This window comes from Hippichthys cyanospilos, chromosome 15 (assembly GCF_059441005.1).
Source record: "Hippichthys cyanospilos isolate Australia breed blue-spotted pipefish chromosome 15, RoL_Hcya_1.0, whole genome shotgun sequence".
NCBI lineage: Eukaryota > Metazoa > Chordata > Actinopteri > Syngnathiformes > Syngnathidae > Hippichthys > Hippichthys cyanospilos.
Genome location: NC_142383.1, coordinates 9,148,730 through 9,157,500, shown reverse-complemented (window position 1 = coordinate 9,157,500; position 8,771 = coordinate 9,148,730).

Here is an 8,771-nt window from a genome sequence, read left to right as displayed (position 1 = left end):
CGGAGGACAAAAATCTCCCTGATCCACGCTCGTAAGGTGAATTGTTCGCAAATCAGGGTGCTCGTAAGCCGGGGGCTGACTGTATATATATATATATATATATATATATATATATATATATATATATATATATATAAAGCGAGAGAGAGAGAGAGAGAGAGGGCTCAATTAACAGCAAATAATTGTTCATCTGTTTTCTGATATAGTCATGTGATATTTAGAAGCTGGACTGTGATTGCTCAGTGCCCTCCTCACCCAAAACAACTGTGATGTAATTTTCAATCGACAGCAAGTTACAAAATGTCCGTCTGCTGAGATGGATAAAAATAAAATAAATTAAAAAATAATTCCTTTTGCCGTTAAACAGGATCATCCACTTTTTAGCCATTTAGTCATGATAATAATATTTTAAAAACACATTTTGCCACTTGCTGTCAACTGAAAATGACATCATGTTGGCTGAAGGTTCAGGTAATGACCGCTCACAGCTCAGTTTGTGAATGTCAGATGACCAACAGTTGACAGCATGTGGGAAAATGTGTGTTTTAAATGTTTCAATTGTGCATGAAAAATTATTTAGGTAATGAATTAACTATAGACAAAATGTCAACTTTGTATCACGTTCTAGGTTTGTTCCCTTTACGTATGTGCTTGTTTGTGTGATTGCATTCAGCTGTCACTGTTTTACCTCCCGCGTTTGTCGACCAATCAGCTTCCCCTGCCAATTGTTCCTGTCCAGCTGTTTCGTGTTGCCTCGTTAGTGTTGAGTGTATTTTAGTTCCCAGTTTGGTTTCAGTTATTTTGTCGGGTTATTGTCTACTGTCCATGTGTCTAACTGTCACACTGTCATTGTCTTAGCTTCGATAATCTTCTGTATGAATTTTACCTTAATATTTTCCTCAGTCTCATGTTCTTTTGGTAGTTAATTTCAGAGTTGTGTTTGGTACTTTGTATGCCGTTTTCTTCCTCTCTGTAGTAATCATTTTTATTAAATCAGTATTTGTGCAAACTCCCCTGCCTCCTTGCATCTGGGTCCACTTCCATTCATCACCATTCCCATTATAGAGGATCATGGTACATATTATTTATTTCCAAAAAAATATCTGTTTTTACCTGGCTGAAATCCAATAAAGGAAATAATTACAATAGTTGCCCTAACCTTTTTAAATGTCTTTTTGATACACAATTATAAACTACAAACTGTCACCTGTTGTATAACATTTTCTTAATTATAGGCAATGTCTTTAGTAACATTTGAACATTTTCTGGATGCAGGGAAAAGGGCTAAGTAATTAGTTTTAGGGATTAGTAAACAAAGCCATAATATATTTGCATGCAATTGATTACAGTTCATTTATTGTGCAAAATCCTTCTGAATTCTTGTGAGAACAGGCTTAAGTGAAACAACCAAACTGACAAGCAAGTAAACACAAGAGCGGTGACTATTCTTTTCTATTATTGAAATAATAAAACAAAAATCTAACAAGAGCTTGTTAAGCCTTTTTTAAAGATTTATTTAGCAGTAAAATAGCTACATCACATCAAAGTAGGCCATGCCCTTCAACACGTGAACCATTTTTCACAGTTTGGCTGGACTCCAGGATGCGGAAGAGTTTTATTTCCAAGCGCACTGATTGGGTGCAATGAGAAGTGATGGTACCTTGTGAGCTCAAAGGTCAACTGTTGTTTTGTGCCAGCCCACTCATGTGAGACACTGAGGGAAGGAAGGTCAACTGTGACACACAATCTAAACTGACAAGCGGCCACAACATAATGGCTTCTTGTAAAATGTAATGAGACCCAATACAAAAGGTGTCTCAAACTGTCGGCCTTTCAAAATAACAATTCTTTATTTTCATGAACTCTGCCAGAGAGGTATTAATTTCACAATATTGCTACTTATTGTGCACTTGGAAGTGGTGTAAAACGGCACAGAATTATATAATAGGAGCTGTTAGTCATATTGTTCAGTCCTCATGTATCTACATATGAGAGAATGCCAGTGATACATATTGCACATTCGAATGAAGGTGAACTACACTACTTTTTTCACACGACACAAATCTAGTTGTCCATGAGCACTAATAATAGATAAAGCCTTCTTAAATGTCATACTGTAAATACACTAACAAATGTCAGTAATTTAAGAGTTTACAAACATACCATTTACAGTAGTATGCTATTGTTTATTAAATAATCATCTTCAACCACTGTAAAAAATTCATTCATTGCATGTAAATTAACTGTTAAATCAGTCATTTAATGACATAGTATAATTTAACAGCATAAGTCATATGAATTTACAGTAGTATGATACTGTTTTTTTAATAATTACTGTAAAATACTGGTAAACATTCACCATGTAAATTAACAGTTAAATCAGTTTGTGAACAAGAATAGTAAATAGCTTAATTATGAGCATAAAACTATGGATCTCCCCAAACTATTATTGATGGTTTATGATCTCAGTTGAGAAAGAAGCAGTCAACAGACACTAACAGGATCTCTAACATATTCTGTGAAATGTGCACGTTAACACTATAGTTTTTATAATCAGCTTTAAGGACTTGGCCACCTGGCTCTAGTGCAGAGAAGTGCTGAATCCACTACTTCGCTAAGAACTGCGGCACAACTTTGACTAAACACAGGATGCTCTTTTGTGAAGAAAGCAACACTGACTTACTGAAGATAATCATAAATTGAACATCAACCATGTATACCATGACTGAGATTGGATGGATTTTTTTCATTCGAGCGTGTAACCACATGGTTACCTTTAAAGAATCTTTTTGAGAAACACTCCACAGAACTGTTGCAAGGACTTTCAAGTGGAAATCTGAGCTTTGAGGTGATAAGAGGATTGGATGATATTCTTTTGAGAGAGTAACTGAATAAGAAACCTGCCTGATGTAGAAAACAACAAAATGCATGTGCTTAGGTAAACCGAAGAGTCTAATTTCCAGCAGGTGTGAATGTGAGCAAATATGTCAGTTTTGTAATATACTGTAAAGAATATGAATTAAAATAAAACATTAATTTTGTTCATGCTGGTTCTTTGCATGGGCTAAGGAAAAAACAACTTCTAATTTTCGATATTTTAATTGTCTCTGACAAGTTTAAATATGTACAGCCATAAAGGTTACGCTGTAGGAGACAAACAGGCAACTCCGACTTGACTGCTGTTGACCTCATTAGGTGCTCTAGTCGAGTGAAGCAGCAGGTGTCTTAACTATGATGAACTGCAGGAATGTGTTATTTTGTGTGAATTACACAAGCGGTTCTCAAAAAGGGGTACTTGAGGGCACTTTCTGGGGTATTTGAGATTTTAGCAAAGTTTCTGAAGATATCAGCAAACCTGATTTAATGCTAATAATAATAATATCAATAACACAGTGGCAGGAACAGCATGTTTTTTTCTTTTCAAATTAAGAGCAAATTAATTGGCACATGAATCAACGTGATAAATTGGAGTGTCTGTCAGAGAACCCAGAAATGAAACAGATGATGTTGTACGATCTGTTTTATGGAGTTCCTGAATACATATGCCTTGAGATACCACTACAATTGTAATTCTGAAGCTTAATTTAAAAAAAAAAATGGTACAGAACTGTTTTTTTTCCCCCACACTCCAAAATGCTTTACCATAGTTATGGGGTGCTTTACTTAAAAGATATTTCACAAGTGTTACATCATCGAAAAGGTTGCGAACCACTGCATTACAAACTTAGGACTGATTTACATGCTACTGAGTTAGCATGTTTTAAATTTTAGCATGTGCCACGTCATTATCTCCAAACTATGTCATCAGAGGAGCATCTCATAATATTCACACTTGATGAACTAATTGGCAAGTTATCAACCTTCAAACAAAGTTCTGCTATTCAGACTCTTTGGCCTCGAGTTGAACCCGAAACATGGAACTCATGTTTTGGGCTTATAAAGAAGGAAAGCTCCCCCAAAATACACACGCACATACACACATTTGAACATAGACACACACACACACACACACACACACACACCCTTGGGCATCGTTAAGCCCTGCTTAGCAGCTCAGTGAGTCTGGCAGGCAGCGCTGCTGATATTCTCGCTCTATTTTGGCTGCTCCCCCTCTGCATGCTGCTCCAAATCCTGCTGCTCTTCTTTCACACATTTTATCTCCCGACTCAGGACTTACAGAATATATACTTCATGTGAGAAGGTTTGTGTATAGGGCCACAGGGATAACTTATTCTAAGTGCAATACTCAGAAAGAAAGAAAAAAAAGAAACCTGGGAAAGCATGACAAGCCTCTGTATAAACCCTCAAAGACAAAGTGTTCTCATTTAGACTCTAAGTGCGGCTTATGATAATTTCATTACAGGAAGTGAGATATTCTATTCTATTTGAATTGCACTCCAATTGTTGCGATATCACTTGCTATGGCCACGTGTTTGTCATTTTCTTCATTTTTATGAATTCATCTCCTGCCACATAAGGTTCTGTATTTACCAGTTTGTTCCGCGATGTACCAGTTTCCTGTGCAGATGCTGTGGTCCTTTAGTTTGCCTTATTATGTCATATAGGATTTAAGCCGAGCAGTATTTAAGCTCGAGGTTCTCAGCGACGTGTCAGAATGTCAAGTGAAGATCCCAAGCTGTCATGTCAAGCTGCCTTCCTAATTTCTTTTTGAGTCTAGTTTTCCGAGACTATTTCCCAAGCCTGGTTTTCTGAGTCTAATTTTCAGAGTCTAGTTTTTGATATTCATGTGGTATGAAGACTTTCTACTTTTCCACTTTTGTGTCTCATTGCATCTAAACCCAAATTTTGCTCCTTGTGACACCAACGCAACGTTCAGTCTGACATCGGCTATCAAGGGTTGATTATGGTCCAATTTCTCATTGCAAAGCACTGTGTTAAACAACATTTAGAAATAAATGAAAAAATATTAATGATAATTAATTTTAAAAGTGTAAAATATATTGATAATTAATGCTGTCAAAAGATTAAATAAATTGATAGATTAATTAAGATTTGTAATTAATCTAACTAATTAATCCCATGTAATATCTATCAGAAAATCCATCAGCAATTTTTTTAGTAGATAATTTATGTTTCTGTGACTTATCAAAAGATTCATATAAATCAACCAAAACATGGCTTAAGCCATTTATTTGACTGAAACAGAGTTTCACAAATGCTGTTCAAACCATGTCTTTAATTTTTGCTGTGTTTCAGTAATGGCAAATGTTGGCAGCAACCTATAGAGGATTGGTGCTGTTTTCTTTTGTCCATTGCCAAATAATTAGAAAACCACAATAAAAAAAATAAAAAAAACATCGTCCATCCTGTCTGTCACACACTGGGGTGTTCTCAGGTTCACTTTGGCAAAGAGCTTTGCTATGGTTTACAACATTATTGTGTTTATTTCCATCTTTAGCTGTGGCTGCAATCACAGTTGGGTGCTTTTCATTTATGAGGTAAACTAAACTGGAGGTGCTTCTCCAGTAACTAAATGCCTTTTTACAAAGAATGCAAATGACTATATCTTTATCAATAGTGCTGTTGGGATTTTTTATTTATTAATTTTTTATTATATTTACAAATTATCAGATGGTAACTCTCATATAATCTACCATTTTCACGTCTTCCTTCTGCCTCTGAACTTAACCTCCCATCCACAACAGAAACCTATAAGGTTGTGCTGAAAACAATGACAGCCAATTGGTATCCACTCCAGTGAGTGATTGATCTTCTTGATCTTCCAACCCTTAAGAACTCAAGCAACAGAAATCAAAACTAGTTAATAGTGTAACAAATACACCTATTTTTTTTTTTTTTTTTTTAATTTTGCAGTCATACCGGCCCTTTGAAAGAAACTATAACTACAATGTGGCCCGCAGTAAAAATGAGTTTGACACCCCTGTAATGTTTGACCTCATAAGCATTTCACTGTTAAGTGTATTGGAAAATGAGCTGATAGTTTGTTCAACATAAATACAACATTTATAAGGCAAACAAACAAACAAACAAAAAAATAAACTAAATCGAAGCATCCAAACAATGTATCATTAAAAATGAACTAAATCCAGCCACATAGCTGAATGTCAAATAGGCTCAATTCTACACCATCAGAGATGCTTGTGACCTCCTTGCCGCTTGATATTTACAATGCCGTCCAAATGATGACTTATGTTATTGGAACATTATGGGATGGCAACACTGGCAAGCCGCCTGTTGTTCATGCCACTGCTATTTGCAGGCGGCAGTGTTTGAGGTGCGATTAAATAGTCAGCAGAGAACAGACACACATTTCTGACTGGTGCAAACATCATGGCAGCCATGTTGCATTTATATAACAGGCAAGCCCATCTTTCCTCGCCAGCTGGACTTTTTTTTTTTAATTGATTGCATCCATTTCCTAAAGGCTTTTACTTCTTTACCATCCTTTTTATCTAGTTTAGCTTTTGTTGTCTTTGCCAGTCGGCCCTGGACAGCTCACACAAACCAGCTGGCTTTGCTTCATTTCGTCCATCTTTTTGTCACCTGTTTTCTCCCTTCAAACTTTTCTAAGGCTTATTTTTTCCCCAAATAAAAAGACTACATGTGGCATACAATCAACAAATTTTGTTTCTTATTCATTAGCTTTTCTGATCATAATAGATATTGTGGTCTAATTTTTAAATGCAGTTTGTTGTTTTGTTAGCAGGAATTCATAAAAACTTTTAGATCATTTTTTTTCAATAAACTTTGCACCAAGGAAGAACCAATTACATTTCCATGTGATATATTTTGGTTAGAGGACACGATCCATAATATTGCCATGTTGTTAAATTGAATTTTGACACCTTTTTTCTTTTTCTCAGACAAGAGAAAAAGAAAATAATAAGGCATATGCAGGTAGTAGAGCTATTTGAAGTCGGACAATTTGGAGATCCAAATTAGACTGCACTCTACAGAGTCCAATTTCAGTTTGATTTGCAATAATGTTGAAACTAAATGGAAAAACTGAGAGCTAAAAAAAAAAAATAAAAAAATGAAATCGTAATCTAATTCAGGGAGTAAGACAAGATGAGAGCTGAACATTTTATGTCACAGTTACACTGACAAGAATGTGAAGTCTCAATATTGCTAACATTAATGTACACATGAAAATATTTACTAAGGAAGTATAGTTAATGTCATTCAAAATTTGGTATTGTTATTTGTGCATAGAGTTGTAATGAATATCAATAAATTGTGCAAGTGTACTTGTGCATATAATGTTAGTAGATAGTTTTTTTTTTTTTTTTTTTTTTTTTTTTTAAGAGCCCAAACACTATAGGGATTCACATCATTACAGCATCGTTATTAAATCTCTATATGAGCTGTATTTCCTTCACCTCAAGGTTGATTTGAATGTTGTGTGTGAAGATGAGAAGAGCCCATGAAGAACCGGACGGTGTGTGTTGATGTGTGAAAAAAAAAAAAAAAAAATGAGGACCATTAGAGGTTCCCTGGGGGGTAAGCATATACCATATTTGCCTTTGAATCCCACCCAAGGGAAGCAATCATGTGCAAATGTACACATGCGCTTTTATGTGTGAGGAGAATAAATAGTTTTGAGGTGAGGGTAGTTTTTGAACACACAGAAGAGCTGTCACACTGATATATTTAAACAAATCTGAATGTGCAACTCAGTATTTTTTAATACTTATCCATTCAGTATAGCTCATTAGCATACTGCATCCTTGGTTGCTTCTATATATGTGACATCTGGCTATGCCAATGTTTACATTGAAATTATAATTAGCATGTAGCCTCAACAGGAGCCTTGTAACAGAAAGAAAAAACAATGTCGTTTGTGTTGGTTCAGGGAATTCGATTAGGTTTGTCATTCCTGTCACACTGAGTCCATTTTGCATTCCATCGTTAAATCGTTAACATCATTTTGATTTTGATGGTTATTGATTTTGATGACAAAGACATTTTGTCAACAGAACCTTAAAGAGAAAGTCTACCCAAAATTTTTCTTTACAATAATATGTTCTATGTGCCACCACTACCCTACATGGAATTCTGACTAATATTGCGTTTGTGGTGTATGAATTAATCTGTTTTATTTTCTTCTCAAAATGCAGTCATTTTGAAAATGACTACACAGTTTCTCACGGCTCAGGTAACCAATCATGGCTCACTTGCTTTCCTAGTTCGGCCATGTGACATTCTCCAGATGGGCCTTGATTGGTTGTTCTGAGCATCTGTGATCCTATTTTTAGCCCATATTAGAAGGTAAAAAGGTGGCCCATAGGATGAAATAGTTTGAATGCTGTTTCAATTCTTACTGAAAAAAAGAATTATTATTTGCAATGCTATGTCGAGACTATCATTAAGAACTCTGGACTATCCTTTTAGGATGACTTCCCTATTAAAATGTATTATGTAATCCAAACTATAAAATGGTGCTTAGAACCTAAGTCACACAATAGCGTTTGTCTTCTCATGGAAAAACCTACCGCTGGCTGACTTTTTTGCCTGGTGTATATGGCAGCCAATTTTCATAATGACTCCAGGAAAATTCGAACTAGGTGAATTCAGACAAAGAGAGCTGGCGGAACATTTTCAATCTGCGTAGGCATAGAAGGTGTGATAATGGGGTTGTATAAATTGGACTTGTTTGGCAAAGAAAATATCTGGACAGGAAAGAGAGCAATATAGGCATTATCACCTGGAGTCCTACTCAAGGACATACTATAAACTGTTTGGAGCCTAACATGTTGGTTAAAGTCATGTCAATGGCCTCCTGAGTCTCA